This window comes from Petaurus breviceps, unplaced genomic scaffold (genome assembly GCF_028583685.1).
Source record: "Petaurus breviceps papuanus isolate PSGF00001 unplaced genomic scaffold, PetGlider_PUasm1.0 173, whole genome shotgun sequence".
Classification (NCBI taxonomy): Eukaryota; Metazoa; Chordata; class Mammalia; order Diprotodontia; family Petauridae; genus Petaurus; species Petaurus breviceps.
In genome coordinates, this window is record NW_027185759.1 from 30,955,146 (window position 1) to 30,975,573 (window position 20,428).

General features: G+C 41.4%; 1 protein-coding gene and 1 long non-coding RNA gene across 2 annotated transcripts in view; both read right to left on the reverse strand.

The window, feature by feature from the left end:
* Nucleotides 1-20,428, reverse strand: part of PHC3 (polyhomeotic homolog 3) — a 352,648-nt gene that overhangs the window by 71,989 nt on the left and 260,231 nt on the right. The gene's annotated exons all lie outside the window — the stretch shown is intronic.
* Nucleotides 520-16,407, reverse strand: LOC138157883 (uncharacterized). Its single transcript, XR_011167491.1, has 3 exons — nt 16,221-16,407; nt 6,908-6,972; nt 520-1,464 (listed from the first exon to the last, which is right to left on the reverse strand). It is a non-coding gene; the product is annotated as an uncharacterized lncRNA (long non-coding RNA).

Below are 20,428 nucleotides of genomic sequence, written 5' to 3' on the forward strand. Positions count from 1 at the left end.
CGCCGGCGGCCCAGAGGGAAAGGGGTGCAGCGCAGTGGGCTTAGGAGCCCAGAGGACCTGGGTTCGAGTGCTGCGCCGCGCTGAGCCTCTGCCAGACCATCTACCGCAGAGAATAGGCCCCCCCAAAATGTTTTGGGTTCCCCCTATTTGGGGCACTCAGCAGTGCAGTGGATAGAGCACCAAGCCTTAGAGTCAGGAGACTCATCTTCCTGGGTTCAAATATGACCTCAGACACTCACTAGCTGTGTGACCCTGGGCGAGTCACTTCACCCCTTTTGCCTCAGTCTCCTCCTCTGTAAAATGATCTGGAGAAGGAAATGACAAACCAGTGTCTTTGCCAAGAAAACCCCAAACGGGGTCACGAAGAGTCAGACACAACAAAACGACAATTGTGCCACGGCCTTCTGCTGATTTTACAGAGGAGGAAACTGAGGCAAGCAGGGCGTAGTGCCTTGGCCATGTTCCGACGGAGCGCCCCTGCAGTCGGGAGGCAGTAGCTGAAGTCTGCCTGCTCTGGGCTGCCAAGCTCCCCTTAGATCAATTAGGTCAATTAGGCAAAGCTGGTTGATGGGGCCCCAGTCATTGGGGAGAACACCCTGGAACTGGGGCTCGAGGGGCTCACAGGGACGCCCCTGGGAGTTATTCACATGTCGTCTCCATGGTTAGTCTGTACACTTCTTGAAAGCTGGGGAGAATTTTTTGCCTTTCAATAACTGTATTCCAATGCAATTGGTTTCCTTCGTACCCATGTATTTTATTTTATGTGTGTATAACCAGCACTCAGTGCAGTTCCTGACCCGAAGCTAGCATTAAATGCTTCATGACTGAAAAACCATGTGATAAAATCTATAAAATATGGGTGTCACAAAATTGACTCCTTCCTCAGAGAACTTTGGGGCCAATGTGTACTTTCCTGAAGGCAGTCTAGCCCACTTTCTTCCTCCTGTTGAAATCTGGACCCTACTCATCCATTTGTGCTGTCTTTCTCAGAAATATAGCAATGGACAGTCTCGATCATTGGTCCATCTGCACATCATTATTGTCAACAGACTTGGTCTTTCATGGGCAACTGGTCAGGCTAAGCTCCAGGTTGCCTTGCAATGTTCCAGATGTAGAGAACGAAAGATACCACTGTGCTTACTGTTTGTGGATGATGAAAAAGCTTCAAGGGAGCAAAATTCCACCTTGAAGACTCTTCCAACAAGATCCCTTACTAATAAATCAAAATCATCTAAGATGCCTTGAAGACGTCAAAGAGAGACTCTTGTTCCACAAGATCAGGTACTACATAAAGCTGGGTGGTCACCACAGTGATGGAGAAGCTTCAGCATGAAGACCTAGCTGATGAGAGAGTCACTTGGATGGCAAGATCTTCAAAATGCTTCTGCTTGGTGTTTAATTATTAATTATTACAGCGCTGATTGCACCAACTCCAGTCCCATCAGGAGTGCCCCAGACACCCATCTGAATGTAGATCAAACAGGAGATACAATCACTGTCCTCAAGGAGCTTACAATCTAGTAACACAAATACAGACAGCAACTACAAACATTTTTAGTAATCCCTTTTCCATAAAGAAACAGTAAATCCTAGCTCTCTGGAAAATTCCAGAGTAGAAAGCCCTGTCTCTAGAGTTAGAAGACCTGGGACTAGAGATCCTGATGTTTATTTGCTGTGTGACTTTGGGAACTCATTTGACCTCAGTAGGCCTCAGTTTCCTCATCTGTAAAGTGAGGGGTTTAGGACTAGATGACATCAGAGGTCAAGGGTCTTTTTGTATGTCATGGACACCTTTGGTAATCTAGTGAAGCACCTGGGCCCCTTCTCAGAATAATGTTTTTAAAAACATAAAACAATATACATGGGTACAAAGGAAACCAATTGCATTGGAATGCAGTTATTAAAATATATTTTTAGGGGGTGGCTAAGTGGCGCAGTGAATAGAGCACCAGCCCTGGAATCAGAAAGACCTGAGTTCAAATCCGGTCTCAGACGCTTGACACACTTACTAGCCGTGTGACTTTGGGCAAGTCACTTAACCCCAATTGCCCTCCAAAAAAAGCAAAATATGTATACATATATTTTAATAAAAGTTCATAGACCCCAAAGTAAGAATCTATGTTCCATATATATGAACTCTTAAGTCAAAGATAGCTTTTTTTTTCACCTTTTTATACAATGTTCCCCACTACTGCCCCAGACATGGAATTCTTCCTTGTCAAAGACCCCTCCTTATTTCTGCCTTGTGGAATCTCTGTCTTTTTCGCAAGCACAATTGAGTACCACTTCCTACATGAAATCGTCCCAAGGGCATTCTGGTTAATCTCACTGGCCCTCTTGAAAGTACTCTGGAATAGTCAGTCTTTTACAATATGTCTACTATGTTATTATTTTGCATTAGCTACACATGTACAACCTATACTGAACTGCTTATCTTCCCAGTAAGGGTGGGTGACAAGGGAGGAAGGGAATGAATCTGGAATTCAAAGTTTTAATACTATTTTACATGTAATTGGGAAATAAGATATGCAGGCACTGGGGCATAGAGATCCACCATGCCCTACTGGAAAAGTCGAAAGGGATGTGGGAGAAAAAATGAGAGAGAGCAGATTGGAGAAGGGGCTATCCTGTGGGACTGCTATTTTGGGGTGGTGGGTAGGGGAAAAATGGGGAGAAAATTTGTAACTCAAAATCTGGTGGAAATGAATGATGTAAATCAGAAGTTCATAAAGCATTTGAAAAATGGGAAAAAAAAAAAAAGAGAGTAATCTGGAAGGTTTGATTGCTTGGATAGAAACAATGGGAACCTTGAGGGGCAGTGACCCACTCCACCTTGGGAGGAGAGGAAATCTGGGTATAGTTTGACATGCCCCCTGAATTTGGGGAAAGTAGATTTCAAAGGGTTCCAAGGAAGATGAGAAAGAGGATCCCATCTTCAAGGATGGTCAGCCCAGGAGGGATGGGAGACTCTAAACAATGAAATTCTGAAGAAGCAAAGGGAAATAATTCCAAGGAGAAAAAAATGGGGATTTTTCTGAAGAGAACCATGTGGATGCTGGCCGCTAGGGGGCACAATGGATGAACACTAGACCTCCAGGCAGGAAACCTGTTCAAATTTAGCTTCAGACATTTATTAGCTCTGTGACCCTGGGAAAGTCACTTATTCACTCTCTGACTCAGTTCTCTCATTTCTAAAATGAGGATAATAGCAGTGCCACCTACCACGGTTACTGGAAGGATCAAATGAAATAATATTTGTAACGTGCTTAGTAAACCTTAAAGCATTATCATTATCATATAAAGCTATCCTTGTTATTATTATTATTTCAAAAAGATATGTATAGAAAATTGAGTCAAGTGCAGGTAACAGCTACAAGAACCTGGACAATCCTATAAAAATACTATCAGGAATGCTAAAGCTCCGAATGAGCTGAGGCTGGAGAAGGCAACGTGGGTTTGTTGGCTTGGTTTTTAAGCTGCACTAGAAGGGAAAGGAAGATCCAAGAAAGCATAGGACTTTTGCTGGGATGCATGAGATCGTGACAAGGGACGAGAGAGAAGGCAGAATGACTAGCCTTTTTTTTTTTCCTCTGCAAAGGAGAATGACCTTTAAAGGAAGTGCTGAATCAAAAAAGATTAATAGGGAGGGGTGGCCAAGCTGATGAGGAAATGGGGGAGAGGGCACCTCGATGCCCTGGGGAACCACAGATTCAGGCCAGATGGGGGGGAAAGGAGAGGGGAGGAGAAGGGCAAAGGTCAACTTGATGTTTCAAAAAGAGAGGAGAACAGCCTGCAAATAATAGACCACTAAGCTTGCCTTGGGTGTCTGGGGAAATTTTAGAGAGGATGGTTAAAGATGGTATGGTGATAATTACCAAAAGTCTGCATGGCTCCATCAAGAATGTCATAGCAGACTCCCTGATGAGGGGAATGATGTCACTATAGTTTGCCTATAAAGGCAGCTCAGTGAGTGGTGCAGTGGATAGTGTCTCAGAGCTGGAGTCAGGAAGACTTGAGTTCAGATCCGTCCTCAGATACTTACTGGCTGTGTGATGTTAAGCAAGTCACTTAACTTAGGTCTGGCTTTGTTTTCTCATCTGTAAAATGGGATCATGACAAGCACTTATCTCCCAGAAACTCAGAGGGTCTTCCCCTCCAGACTAATTCTTTGTGAAGGCAAATCATGCCTTCTTTTGCCTCAAACCTTACCTAATTAATTACTGAATGGGCACTGCCTCAGACGAACGGACCTGGGAAATGCCATAGCTTAAAAAAGGCCAATGTCTCCCACTACATTCCAGAGCCATTGACTGTCATCCTGACCTATGTCTTGCCACTGGACTCAGATGACTCTGGAGAAGAGTGAGGCTGGTGACTTTGCACAGACCCCCCTCACTTAGATGCAATTGACTTGCAAGTCAAAGACATCCTTCCTGAAGTCATTGGTCCTCTTTTGACCCAAGGACAAACAAAAACAACCTCCCAGGATTGTTATAAGGAAAAGGGGGAATAAGGGAAGGGAATAGAATTTATTAAATGCCTTCTATGCACCAAGAACTTTACAAATGATCCTCACCACAACCCTGGGAAGAAGATAAGGAAACTGGGGCATACAGAAGTTAAATGACTTGCCCAAGGTCACATTAGTAAGTAACTGAGGCTAGACTTGAACTCAGTTCTTCCTGACTCCAACCACACCACCCAGTCACTTCATAAAATTTATAAAACAATTTACAAACTTTAAAGCACTGGATAAACACCAGCTAGCATTACCTAAATTTCAGAAGTAATGTATTTCATACTTTCTTGGGGATTTGATGGTAATATAATCTGATGGACTCAAGACCAGTTGGATGAAAATACTCAGGGTAGTTAGTTGTTAACGGTTTGGTGTCAACTTGGTAGAAGGTCTCTAGTAGAGGACCACAAGGATCTATGCTTTTGAATATTTTTAATCAATGATGTGGATAAAGATATATATATATGTGTGTGTGTGTGTATACAGATGTGTATATATAAATATGTTGTAATTATTATTAAAACATAATATATTATTAAAATACAAAATAAAATTATCATTAAAAATAAATGTATGTGTGTGTATATATATATGTATATCATGCTCATGAAATTTGCAGATAAAACACAAAGCTAGGAGAAATACCTAAAACCCTAGATGACAGGGTGAGTATCCAAAAGAATCTTGACAAGCTAGAGCCTTGAGCAAAACCTAATGAGATGAAATTCAATTAATGCAATGACTTCTACTTGGCTACAAAAATAAAAATCACTTCCACAGGAGCAATGTGGGGGAAAGATGGTTAGACAGTAGTGGTTCTGAAAAAGATCTGGGGGTTTCAGTGGACTACAAGTTCAATAGAGGCAGTTGTGTGATGTGACAATCCAAGAGGCTAATAAAATCTAGGGCTTCATTAGGAGGAGTCAAACTTCCAAGAACAGGGAGGTGAGAGTGTTCCTGTAACTCTGCCCTTGTTAGATGTCACGTGGAGTCTTCAGTTTAGTTCTAGGTATTGAGCTTTAAGGAGGATGTTGACAAGCTGGACAGTGTCCCAAGTGGGGCAACCAGGATGGTGAAGGTGCTTGGTGCATAACTGGAGGAACTGAGCATGTTTAGCTTGGAGGAAAGAAGTCTCAGAGGGGATGTAGTGATTGTCTTCAGGTATTGGAGAAGAGGGATTGGACTTGTTCTATTCAGGCTAAGAGGACCAAATCAGGACTAGTGGGCGGAAGTTACTAAAAGACAAATTTGGGTTTGAAGTCAGGAAAAAAAACCCCACCAAAATACCCTGCAACTTTCTTCTGAGTTAATTGCTCTGAAAGAGAGGAAAACCCTGTCCTGAAAGTCCCCCTGTCACTCCTCACCCCCACTCCCCAGCTGAAGCAATCTCTCCCTCCTCTGGATTTATTCTCTTACATGACTCCTTAGGCATTTGGCTTTCTCTGGTTCCTTCCCTGTTAAGTGGAATTGTTATTTAAATCTGTGCTATTTAGTTTATCATCAAATTAGGGCTTATCTTGTCTTTCCTCCACTACTGGATTGGGACCTGTGGGAGGGGAGGGGCTGTGTCCCATCTTCCCTTGGATTCTTGGACCTGTACTCACTAAATATCGGTTGATTTACAGTAGTGCCAAATTAATCAACATGCACACTGGATTAGTTTCCCTGAAAGTCTATTAAATAATAATGATGGAAAAAAATAATTCGTGAGCAAAAGAGATACTTCTGTGAAGCTGTGATCTCAGTTAAGGGAAGCCATATTGAATGAGAGCCCTGGGTCTGGTGTTAGGACTTACTAGCTACGTGATCCTGGGCAAGTCACTTAACCTCTGCCTGTGTCAGTTTCCTCATTTGAAAAATGGGGATAATAATAGCAACTGCCTGCCTGGGTTGTTGTGAGTATCAAAAGAAACAACATATGTATTATTATAATTATTACATATGCAAAGAACTCAGGAAATGTTGGAGTGTAATATATTAGCTATTGTTGTTAGCTCATTGATGTAAATACAATTCAAAGACTGCACTCCATCCATACTTGTCTATGTTATGGAACTGTTAGTCACCTATTGACTTAGAAAACCAACAGTTAACATTATCTATGTCATATTGTGTCTTTATTCATTTTGTAACATTTCCCAATTACATTTAAATCTGACTCAGGAGGCACAGGGGATTGCGGCCTGGGGATCCCCTTGTGTGATACTTCTGCTCTAGGTCTCTCTACAAGCTGGCTGAAGAGTTTATTGGATATCCCTTACTCTGGTGAATGATCAGCCCACTTCCTTTTCTGGTCCTGCATCTTTCCAGTGATGGCCCTCACATTGCTTCTGCATAATTCTTTATGGTTAAAGTGATATAGCTCACTTTCGTCCACCTTGCACCTACCTACAGCCCTCTGGATGACATGAAACGTTCATTCTCCTGAGATTCTGGTGTTCTGCGACTTCCACCTAGACAGCAGAAATAAATGGATTTTAGGGAAAGGACCCTTTGTTTTCAAAAGTGTGGGAGACATTAAAAGCACTTAGTCGCTCAGCCCGCTCCCATCCTCCCAATTCAATTTTGTCCCTAGCTCACTGTCCATCTGCAGTATCTGTCCTAGATAGATACATGGCTAGGCAATCTCTATAGCAGTATCTGGGGATGGGGGTGGGGTGGAGCCAAGATGACAAAGCAAAGGAAACACTACAGCCAAGCTCTCCCAACATCCCCCTCCAAACAATAATAAAATAATGCCTCAAATAGAATTCTGGAACAGTATTACCAACAAAAGCTCAGAGCGAGACATTTTTTCAGTCCAAGACAATGTAGGAGGTCAAAAGGAGAGGTCTGTCATACTGCAGTGGGCATTGGTCTGGAGCTGTGGACTGTGGATACAGTGGCAACAGAGATGATAAGGGGATCAGGCAACTGGTCAGAGAAAGATTATAGGGGACACCTGTGCTGGCACTGAGCTCAGGACTGGATGTTGTTGGGCAGCTTCATTTCCTATGCCCACCCACAGGTCAAAGTTCCCAGGAAGACAGAAATTGTGATTGTGAGAGAGGAAAGGGCCTCAGACCAGGAAAGTGGAAGTTGCATCTCCTTGGAAGTGCCAAAAGCTTACAATATCCTCTGGCCCCCAAATAGCTCTGAAAACAGCAGTTTGAAAAACCCTGGGGGAGCAGAACCCAATTTTAACATAAAGTCCAAAGAAAAGAAGTGCAAAAATGACTAGAAAAAAGAGCAAACAATAACAAAAAAGAACCTGACTATAAAAATCTACCATGGTGATGGGGAAGATCAAGACATGAACTCAGAAGACAACAATATGAAAACAGCCACAAGCAAAGTCTCAAAGAAAAAAATGCAGATTAGACTCAAAGCCTTAGAAGAATTTCTGGGAGACCTAAAGAAAGAGCAAAAGAAAATAATTTTAAATCAAATAAGAGTGGTAGAGGAAATGTTGGGAAAAGAAATGAGAGCAATGAAAGAAAATTATGAAAAGAAAATTAACAGCTTGGTAAAAGAGGCACAAAAAATATTGAAGAAAATAACTTCTTCATTCATGATAAAAAAATTGCTCTCTACCTCCAGGGAAAAACTGATGGGATCTGAATGCAGAATGAAGTATACTGTTTTTCACTTTCTTTATTTTTATGGTGGTTTTTTTTTTCTTTTTGTTCTGTTTTCTTTACAACATGACTAATATGGAAATATGTTTGACCTGATTACACATGCATAAGTTATATCAAATTGTTTACTATCTCAAGGAGAGGCTAGCAGAGGGAGGGAGGAAGAGAATTTAGAGCTCAAAATAAAAAAAAATGTTTAAAATTCTTTTATGGGTAACCTGGGAAAAAACCAAAATACTCAAGAAAGAAATCTTTTAAAAGCAGCATTAAACAAATGTTAAAAAAGGTATAAAACTTCACTAAAGAAAATAATCCTCTGGCAGTAAATTAACCTGGGGTACACAGACCTCTGAGGAGTCTGTGGATTGATTTCAGGGGATCTGTGAACTTGGATGAGGGGAAAATTATCTCTTTCTTTTCATTAATCTCTAATTGAAATTTTGCTTTTTATTCAGCTATTTTAAAACACTAGTCTGAGAAATGATTCCATTGGCTTCACCAGATGATTTAAGGAGCTATGACATAAAAACCCTTGCTTGGCCATCAGACTTTCTATTACAAGCCAGTTAATAGCCAGTTTTCATCCGCTTAAGTTCTCTTGTGTGGATTCTTATGCTAAACTCTTTAACTGTACCTAGTAGCGTTCAATGTTCAATAATTAAATGAGATTATGCATGTAAAACACATTGAGATCTTTAAAGTGGTATGTGAATTCAAACTATTATTATTATTGTTGTAATTCTTTTAAATTCTTCCTTTCTCTTTCCTCTCCCTGTCCCCACTTTTTTCAGTATTTTGGAATGTGGCCAAAGCTGAGGGGGGAACCACAATGTTCTGAGATCACAGGATTTTTTTCATTTATCTAACTACAGCAAAAAAAAAAATCATTCGGATATTTCATTTTCTCACAATTTAAAAATTAATATTGAAGAAGGAAAAAGGGCCTCTGGGCAATATTAAAACCAGTGAGGGGCAGGGTTCGAAGTTAAGTGAAAGATCTCTCCTGAAGGTTGCTGATTCAATTCAAAGCATGCTAGACTGACTTTTCTAATTCCCATTTTGAAAGTTAAGCAGAAAACAATACAAAGATTTGTTCCTGTTTCAGTCTCTCATTTTTTGCCCACCACTCTAAGAACACGAGTGGTTTAAAAATAGGTGAACACATGGATCAATTAAATATTTATAGACTACCCACAATGTCCTCAGTGTCTCCGTGGGTGAACTTGGACAACAAGGCCCCTGACCTTGAGAGTGATAAGGGAGAAGAGACAGCTGACCCCCAGCGCTCTATGGATCCAGTCACGGCTGCCCTCCTGTAAATGGTTCTTTGTTATTTCAGGAACAGGAAGTGGTATGAAATCAGTTACCTCTCCTAAGCCCAAGAGGCTGCCTGTCAGGTATTCTGGAGAAGTAGACAAATGTTTTTATCTTGGACACGGGTTTGCCCTTGAAATTCTGTGTGGATTGGACAGAAATTATCCTACTTCGTGTAGCACAAGCAAGGTTTGCTTTCCTTGCTGGGTTTTAAGCGGCCAAAAATAGACTGTGGCTTAAATTCAAGGTCAGCAGAAATTCATTATGAAAATATTTGAGTCCAGCAGGAAGTTGTTGGGGGTGGAAGGGGAAATGAGACAGCCTTCTGGGGAAGGTAGAGTGGAGCCAGCTACCAAGTTGGGGAGTGGAGCTTCTAAGAGAGGAAATGACCCAGAGTCCTGGAAAGATCAGAGAGACAACCACAAGGCAGCACAGAAGGCTGATGGCCAATGAGGCATTATGGAATGGGGTGTAAATCCTCAATTGTAATGAACCAATTTCTTTTTCCTCCTTCAAAATGGCAGGTTAGATACCAATTGTGAGTGACTTTGAGGGGGACATGAAGGCTTATCAATCAATTAAAATGAGTGATTTGGAATTTCCATTTAAGCAGGACCCCTGATGAGGTGAAGCCCTTTCCCCTTCTGGATAGGTCTCATTTTAGAAAGCTGCCTTTCTTTGTTTCCCCATACATCGTGCCTAAATCTGCTTCTTTGCAGCCTGCACCCAACGTTCCTAGTTCTACCCTGCTCTGGCCAAAAGGAATAATTTTTCTTCTCTAGGCTAAATAGCCTCAATGTCTTCAACCAAATCCTCGTAAAATCCAAAGTCAAGGCCTTTCATCATCCTGGTTACCTTCATTTGGTAGCTTATTAGTTTCCTTCCTTAAATGTGCTACTCAGAACTAAGAGGACACTTTAGATAAGTCTTGACCAAAGCAGAGGACAGTGGGAATATCACCTTCTCGGGGCTGGAAATGATGCCTGCTTTAATACACTTTAAGATTGAATTAGCCTCCTTAGCTGACCTATCGCTGTCCACTAATATTCCCAGGTGTTTTTCAAACTTCTTTCTAGCTGTGTCTCTCCAATTCTGTGCTTGTGAAATTGATTTTTTTTAATCCAAGCATAAGAATTTATTTTTTAATTCAATTTAAATTTTTTTGGTTGCAAATTATTTTTCTCACATCTTCCCCATCCATTGAGAAGGCAAGAAAAATAATATTCATGACAAATATGTAGTTAAGCAAAACAGATCACCACATTAACCATGTCCTATATATGTGTGATATATATGTATATGTATACACATATATATGTATATATATATGTATACATATACAAAAATACTTATAGAAGCTCTTTTTTTTTTTTAAGCAATTGGGGTTAAGTAACTTGCTCAAGGTTACACAGCCAGGCGTTTCTGGGTGGGTGCTAAGTGTCTGGGCCCGGATTCGATCCCAGGTCATCCCGACACTGGAGCAAATGCTCTTACTCACTGTACTACCTGGCCGCCCCTTATAGCAGCTCTTTTTATAGTATCAAAGAAACAGGAACCAAAGAGGTACCCATCTATTGTGGAACAGCTAAACAAATTGTGGTATGTGAATATAATGGAATGTTATTATATGCCATAGGAAATTATGAAATGGATGATTTCAGAGAAATAAGGGCAGTCCTATATGAACTTATTCAGAAAAAAAGTGAGTAGAAATGAGAAACCAGTTTATACAATCACAACAGTATAAAGAAACACAACTGTAGAAGGGTTGAGAAGTCTGGTTAGTACAATGACGCCAAACCATTCATCTCTTGGCAGGAGGCTGAGGGACTTAATATATCATATATGCATACATACCTCTGTATGTCTGTATCTATCTATCTATCTATCTTTCTATCTATCTATCTGTCTATATCTCCACACCCATATACATACACTTCCTCTGAATCCATAATCTCCAATCTAGAAGGAGTTAGCATGTTATACCATGTCTTCTGGAACTGTGTTTAGTACCAATGTGTTGATTATGGTTCCTCAGTCAAATGACGATTATAATACCTACCCGATAGGGTTATTTTGAAGACCAATTGAGATAATATGGGGAAGGAATAAATATTTATATAGCACTTATTGTGTGCTAGAAATATTATCTTGTTAGAGCTTTCCTTGTTGAATCTTTTATTTTTATCTAATGTCATCAGATAAACAGAGGTAAAGTGACTTGCTCAGGGTCATAAAGCTACTGAGTGTTTGAAACCAGATTGAACACAGATGTTCCTGACTCTAGGCCCAGTGCTTTATCCACAGTACCACCTACCTGCCTCAATGTGTGGAAACCACTTTGTAAATCTTAAAGTGCTATATAAACACTAGATATGATTGTTACTAGGTGTTTATTTGACTGATCTTTTTTTCTGACTTTCCTTCTGATCTTTTTTAAGTATTTTTGTAAGTATGGGTCCTTTTCTTTCCTTGATCTCTTTGGGAGTATAGGATTTTACTCTATTTGTGACACTTACTGGTCTTACTCCTCTTTGGAACTCACCCCGGGATAATTTATCTTATATATCTTTTTATGCGCATGTACTTGACAGGAGGACAGGAGTTATGGGGGGAGGGGAAGGCATTAGCTTCAGGGGATCAGGAAAGACCTCATATAGGACATGGCACTTGAAGTGAATGTAATGGGGGTAATAGGAAAAACCTCTTGATCTACTGGACGTTGGGCCACTACTGGAGATACATGTGCTTCAGTTCAGTGCATAAGGGCTTCCTCTTTGGGATGACCTAGAAAGCTCTTAGTGATGCCTTGGTCCTTGTTATGGTACAAGGCTTCCTCAAAGAAGGATAGATACTGAGCAAGGAGAATGACCCTCTCAATAGACTTTAAAAGGAAAGAGTTTCTACTTGCTCTGCTCTCTTCCCCTCTGTTGAGCGCATCAGGACTCTTTGAGCCTTTCAGGTACAAATGGGGGTGAAAGAAGATATTTCTTTCCATCCTTGCAGCTAAAGAAGTGCTTGCTAATGACAGCATGAGCATGGGATATCTTCTCCTTGAATCTCTTTCCTTAAACATTGGCGAGTGACCAAATAGTGATCTTGATGGGGCCATTTCTAACCATGGTGGCTTCACCCATGTGAACTGAAAAAGTCAGGAGTTTCTGAGTCCAGGAGATAGTTATAAAGCAGGAGGTGATCTCTGAAAGAACTTTTCAGAGAAGAAATTATTGTTCTCATCAGGAGAATAAGCCCAAGCCATTCCCTGGCTTTGCTAGAAGACGGAGAACTTGAGCGAATTGTTTAGACAGTGCAGAGCTGAGGTGAAGATGAAATGCCTTTTTAGCAATACTACAGTGTTTCATGTTTCAGTGTTTTAAATATCAACCTAGGGCAACTAGGTAGTGTAGTGGAGAGAGTAATGGACCTGGAGTCAGGAAGACCTGAATTCAAATTTGACCTCAGACACTTACTAACTCTGTAACTCGGGGCAAGTCACTTAACACTGCCTTGATTTCCTCATCTGTAAAATGAGCTGGAGAAGGAAATTGTAAACTACTATAGTTTCCTTGCCAAGAAAACCCGCCAAAGGGGCCATGAACAGTTGAAAACGTCTAAACAACATAAAAGGGTTTCTATGGTGAGTTTTAAGTATTTGTCAATGCAAGTTTAAGCTAGGGGATGGCAGGGGAAGAAATAAATAGTTGTCCAAACCTGATCCATTTTGTATTTTGAATACCTTTCTGGAAGACCTCCTGTTACTTTCTTTTGGGGAAACCATAAGCATAAATCAAGCCTAAACTGTAAGAGATTTCCCCCAGCTCCCCAGAGTGAGGAGGGTCTAATAAGCCAGATAACATGAAAAGAGCCTTATTCCCTTGGGGTCAAGTTTCCTCAGCATGTGAACCTCATTCATTCAGCACTAGAGCTGAGGCCTCCTAATGGGAGAGAGGGGCTTTGTACCAGGGGTCCACCAGTCTTAATCGAATTTTGAAGGCAGCTAAGAAAATTCTTGACAATAATCATTTCTCCAACAGCAAAAAGGAGCTCTATGTCTGTGTCTATTTTTCTGATATCATAATATACTTCCAAATCACTCTCCAAGTAATAATTAACTAAACTTCACAATTTCTCTACCAGGTAATGAGGTTTTATTATCCTTATTTTATACATAAGATGACTGAAGTCAAGTAACTAAATGTTGATGCCCAAGGCACTTCAGCACAATGTCCAGAAATAAGGAGGTGATAGTCCCTTTACACTCCACTCTGGTCAGACCCCACCTGGAGTACAGTGTTTACATACAAGCATTATGGAATCAAATATTTCAAGTTGGGAAGGATCTCAGGGGCCAGTTAGTTCAACCCATCACTGAGAAAGAATCTTTGTTAATACACTAAGTAAGTGGTCTGGCCAGTATGGTCCAGGAAGGACATTAATCGGTTGGAAAACCTCCAGAGCAGGGCTATCAGAAGGCGACACATCTTAAGCTCTTGCCTTATCAAGATTGGTTAAAGGAGCTGGTGATGGTTAGTCTAGATGAGAGTAGACTTTGCATAGGAGTATCTATTTTTAAGCATTTAAAGATTTGATTTATTATATTTGGCCTTAGAAGATGGGATCTCTCCTTTTTTTTCCCTGTCAGATTGTTCTTACGGCCATCCTTATCTATTTCTAATCTTTAATCTCTTCATGGCTCCTAACTCTTTTCCTGTTGTCTATAAAAAAAAAGTGCCAATTTTCCAAATCCTTAAAAAACTGACATTAGATCCTACCATCCACAAGAACTATCATCCTACATTTTTCCTCCCTTTTTTAGCCAAAATCTTTGAAGAAAAAAATATCTGTAATCTTTACTGCCATTTTTTTTTTCACTTCTCATCTCTTAGTAATCTGGCTTTGGACCTTATCTGAAACCAGTCTCTCCAAAGTTACCAATTACCTCTTACCTGCTCAGTCTGATGGCCTTTTCTCAGTCCCCATTCTGCTCTATATGCTGCTTTTGACACTGTTAACCGCCCCATCCTCCTGTATACTCATTACTCTCTGGGCTTTCACTCTCCTGGTTCTCTAACTATCTTGCTCCTTTTTCTCACTATCTATTTTTTTCCTCTTTTGGGGGAGCATTCAGAGTCAGTTCAGTTCCCCATCTCTCTCACTTGGACTATTCAGTAGTCTCCTAATTGGTTTTCCTGCTTCAACAACAACAATAATATTATGAATATGAATAACTGGTATTTATTTATAAAACTTTTTGGGGCAGCTAGGTGGTGCCATAGTGGATAGAGGGCTGGGCCTGGAGTCTGGAAGACTCATCTTCCTGAGTTCAAATCTGACCTCAGACATTTATTAGTTGTGTGACCTCAGGTAAATAACTTAACCCTTGTTTGCCTCAATCTCTTCCTCTGTAAAATGAAGGAAATGGCAAACTACTCTAGTATCTCTGCCAAGAAAACCCCAAATGGGGTCATAGAAAGTCAAACACAAGAGGAAAATTACTTAAAATTTATAAAAACTTTATTTATAAAAAACATTTGTTTATAAAACTTTTAAGGTTTGCAGAGTACTTTAAATGTGTTATTTCATTAGGCCTCTCCCCCCTCCAGTGCCTCCATCCTCCAACAGATTCCAGAGTGATTTTCCTTAACCACAGATCCAACCATGTCAGTCCCTACTCAAACCATTTGCTTCCTATTGCTCTAGAGTCAACTATAAACTCCTTTGTTCAGCTTTTAAGGCCTTTCACAACCTTTCTTTGCAGAGTCACAGGAAATTACTTCCCCCTCTGCCCTCTGCAGTCCAGCCAGAGGGGACTTCATTCTGTTCTCTCCCCAGTCATTCCATTTTCCATGACTGGAATACTCTCTGTCTTCATCTCCCCTACCTCATCAAAGCCCTGACTTCCTCCAAGGTTCAATTCTGACTTCCCTATGACTTTTTTTTTTTCAATGTGAAGGGGTCATCCCTTGGCTTACTTCTTAAATAGCCCTAATCACTAAACGGATGTTGCCTCAATCAAAGTGAGAACTCAGAAAGACCTTAACGTAAAAATGTCCAGGTCTCCCACAGCTTCCTGGGCAGTCTCCAGTTGTTCTAATCTGTGTCTGGCCACTCGATCCAGATGGATCTGGATGAGAAAGTGAGGCTGATGTTGGCACAGCCCTCCCTCACTTCAATACAATTGACTTGCAAGTCATGGCGTCATCTTCCTGATGTCATGGTCCTCTTTGAGAACAAAGGACAAACCATGCAACCAACATTCTCCCACCGAACTGCCTTGCCATCTAACTATTTATATTTATTTACTTTACATTTATGCTAGACACACCTAGAAATGTGCTTGTTATCCCTCAACCCCCCCACCCCTCCCCAACGTAATTTCCATGCTTATAACACAGAGCCTAGCCACTCTAGGTGCCTACTAAATATTTGTGGATTGACTGATTGATAGATAAAAATGTGACCAAGATTACAGAAGGGACAAGTAGCAGAGTCATGGTCAGGAAATGTTGGGGATGGAGGTTACTCCAGAACTTAGTTACTCCTAGCAGATGGATTATTGACAAACTCTTCCCACTTTAAATAGCTTTCTCTGCTTTGCTCCTCATTGGGGAAAAACCTTTCTGCAGACCCTAGGAAAAAGAAATCATGCCCTAGAATGCATTCCCCACTAAGTGCCATTAAATCTCTGGCTGTAGGCACAGATTAAACATTTGCCTTTAAATTATACCCTTGACAGTAGTGGGTGATGACTTGAGCCAGAGGCAGCTTACCTGCCTTCCTTTCCGTCGGCATGACTAGGGTGGGGCAGGCCTCTTGGAAATTCCATACTGATGAAAAAGAGGGCATAGTTTCCGGGCGAATGGTGCTGGAGAGTGGCACCTGAAATCACTCCTTTTCCTGAAATTGATACCGTAAAGTGATCACATGGGCAATATAAGCCCTTCAGGGAACTGAAGGAAAGGGAAGAACAGGTTTGGGCAAAGAGGGAAGTATTAGGTTAAGTTTCAAGTTCTCACTGGAGAGGTATGCACTGCTCACCATGTACTCTTCACCTGCAGGCTAGCTGCTAGCAACAGAGAGAAGTGGGCAGTGGGATGATCCAGTAAACCACAGGGGCATCTCAACAGCTTCACTGTCCGAACTGCAGGCTAACTGAGAAGAAATCTAAAATCCTGCCTGCTTCTGTTAGTCAAAGAAGCTTAGTTTGTTAAAAAGAAGTCAGTTCCAGTGGTTTGGTTTGTTATGATGCAGAATTTAAGCTCCCAAGGGACCTCTTCCTTTTTTTAGTCTTTATATCCCAATACCTTGCCCCAGGGTAGGCCCTGCTTAGTGAATGCTTGTTGAATGGAAATGGGGTAGAAAGGGTATTGGTTCAAGGTCAGAAGAGCTGGGTTCATATCCTGACTTGGGGGACCTTGGACAAATTACATTGGCATCAGGATCATAGAATCAGGGAGATGGGAGGAACCTCCAAGGCTGGATAGTTCAACTAGAATCCAACACACCTCTAAGCTTCCCTCAGTTTTGTTATCTGTAAAATGTGGGAGTAGAACTAATTCTTTCAACCCCAAGGTCCTCTGATAACATCACCTTTCTAGAGTGCTGCTGTAGAGTATATAATTACATTCTTCAAAGGCCTAATGGTTCTTTGACATGAAGACAGAATAATTTGCACCACTTTTCTACCTAAATGTTCTCTTTCTTGTGCCCTGACCAACCTATATGCCTCACCATGGTTGTAAAAGATGGTACAGGGGATGGTGAAATGGCCTGGAAGCAGGAAGACTTGAGTTAGTTGTGTGACCCCTGGACAAGTCACTCAATCTTGGTCTGCCTCCATTTAAAAAAAAATATCTCCAAAATGGAAGTCATAACAGCGTCTGCCTCACAAGGCAGCTGTAAGGATCAAATGAAGTAGTATAGTGCTTGGCATACAGTGGGCACTTAATAATTGCTTATATCCTTCCTCCCCAAAAAGCTCTGCCACTTGGGGACAGCTCTCCTTATTATGAAGCTCTTCCTGGCATCAAAACTAAATGTGCCTCTTTGTATCTTCCCCCCATTGTTCTTGGTTCTGGGCCTGAGCCAGAGAACATAGTCTCTCTTCCAAATGCTTTTGCCAATTTTTCCCCCTGTATCTACTTCACAATTGCACCCTCGTCTCCCTCTCTGCCCTTCATGCACAAGGTAAAATGATTACCAAAAGCAGCCTACCAAGAAAAAGGAACTGTAAAGGAGAAAGCGGAAGTCCCCCTGCTTTCCCTAGTGATGATAAGAAAAGCTACTGGCTGATTGAAAGTTCGCAACACAGGTACAGCTAAGTGGCATGGTCGATAGAGACCAGCCCAGCAGTCAGGAGGACCTGAGACACTTTAGCTGTTCGATCCTGGGCCAGTTACTTAACCCAGATTGCCACCAAAAACCAACAAACAAATAAATAAATAAATAAGATCATAGGTCTAGAGCTAGAAGAAGCCTCTGAGGCCATGGAGTCCAACTGTACCAAGTTCTCACTCCTTTTGTTTCATTCCTTCAGTAGAAAACATCTGTTAAGCACCTTCTACCTGCCCGGCAAAGTCCCCATTCTCAGGAAGCTTACATTCTGATAGAAATAAATGAGATAATATGTGTAAAACTCTTTGCCAACCTTAATGCGGTGTATAAATGTTAGCTCTTATTATGAATAATGTGTGCTTATTTACATAAAGTACTTGCCCAGTGATTTTGGGGAGGGACTCTAGTAACAGGGAGAGTTGGAAAGACATCATAGGAGATGGTACTTGAGTCGTTAACAAGCATTTATAAAATGCATACTATGTGCCAGGCACTGTGCCAAGGGCCAAAGAATACAAAGTCCCTGACCTCAAGGAGCTCACAGTCTTACGGGAAAGACAGCACGTGAACAAAGCGAAGGCCAGACTAGAAATGGTCAACAGAGGGAAGGCATGGGGATTAAGGGGGATCAAGAAAGACGTGCCCAGCACTGGGGCCTTGGCTGAGATGCAAAGAAGACAGGGAAGCCAACGGGCAGAGATGTGAAGGGAGAGAGTTCTAGACATGGAGGACAAGCAGCAGAAATCTCCAATCAGGAGATATAGTGTAAAGTTTGAGGAACAGAGGTGAGTGTCATCCAATCTCAAGGAAGTAAGATGTAAGAAAACTGGGGAAGTGGGAAGGGGCCGGGTTAGGGAGGGCTTTGAACAACAAAGAGAGGATTTGATATTTGATCCTAGAGTTTATAAGGAGCTAGTGGCGCTCATTGGATAAGGAAGGGGGAGTTGGCATGGTCAGACTGGCACTTCAGGAAAATATATTTGACATGGATGAGGAGGAAGCATAGGAGAGGGGGAGAGACTGTTACAATAGTCCTGGTGAGAGGCCATAGGTACCTGAACTAGTATTGTGACTTCAGGAATTGAGAGAAGGGGGAGGAAATGAGCAATTATCAAGCACCTACTGGTATAAAATGAGCCAGAGAAGGAAATGACCAACCATACCAGTACCTTTGCCAAGAAAATCCCAAATTTCACAAAGAATAGGACACAACTGAACAAAAACAAAAACACCCGCTATGTACCAGACACTGTACTTAGAGCCCTTTACAAATTTATCTCGCTTGGTTCTCACAACAACCCTGGGAGGTAGGTATTTATTTATTTATCCCATTTTACAGATAAGGAAACTGAGGCAAACAGAGGTTGCAACTTGTTCAAAGATCTAGAAAGTGTCTGAGGCAGGATTTGAACTCCAGTTTTCTTGACTCCAAGTCTATTGATCTGCCCCTGGGAAGAGAAGGGAATAAGAATTTATATAGAGTATATACTATACGCCAGGTACCACGCTAAACACTTTTTACAGATATTATCTTATTTGATCCTTACAGCAACCCTGGGAGGTTGGTGCTATTGTTAGTCCCATTTGATAGATGAGGAAAATGAGGCGGGGATTAAGGGACTTGCCCAGGGTCAGTCATCTAGTGAATCTCTGAGGCCAAATTTGAACTGGTCTTCCTGACTCCAAATGCAGCATTCTGTGCTCTGGGCCATCTGAGAAATGTCATAGAGGCAGAATCGACAAGTGTCAGCAACTGACCCAACAGAGAGAATTTTGGGAGCATGAATAGTGGAGGCCGGTCTCCGAGATTATCGACCCAGGTGACTAGAAGGACGGCGGTCCTCTTTGCAGAAATAGGGAAGTTAGGAACAAGGTGGCTAAGATCCCTACAGAACATGGAATCCAATTCCAAACGCCCAGTTGTTGGTGGTGATGTGGGACGGAACTCAGGGCAGGATACAGGAATGTGGTCCTCATCTGCATAGAGATGATATTTGAACCTGTGGGAGTGGATGAGCTCACAAAAAGGGGGTGGTGTGCAGAGAAGAGGGCATGTGCCACCACCCTTAACTATTGCCAATCTGCATGGTCACAGGGCCTTGAATTCCTACCATCTTTGGGAAAGCTGTCAGTAAGTCAACCAGCTACATGCCAGACACTGGACTAAGTCCTATGGATACAAAGACAAAAGCAGTCCCTGCCCTCAAGGAGCTCACCATCACCTACCCCACTCCCATCTTATAGGTCCAAAGACATCCAGTCCTGTGTCTTTATCTAAACCTTTCTCTCTCCCTCCATATCTATCTATCCATCTATGTATCTATATTGACCTATCAATCCATTCATGTAATCTATCAATCTATCATCTATCTATCCATCCATTCACCCATGTAATCTATCATCTATCTATCTATCTATCTATCTATCTATCTATCTATCTATCTATCTATCTATCTATCTATCTATCTATCTTATCATCTATCTATCCATGTAATCTATCATCCATCATCCATGTAACCTATCTATATCTGTCATTCATGTAATCTATCAATCTATATATTTATCCATGTAATCTCTCATCCATGATCCATGTAATCTGTCATTTATCCATGTAATCTATCATCCATCATCCATGTAATCTATC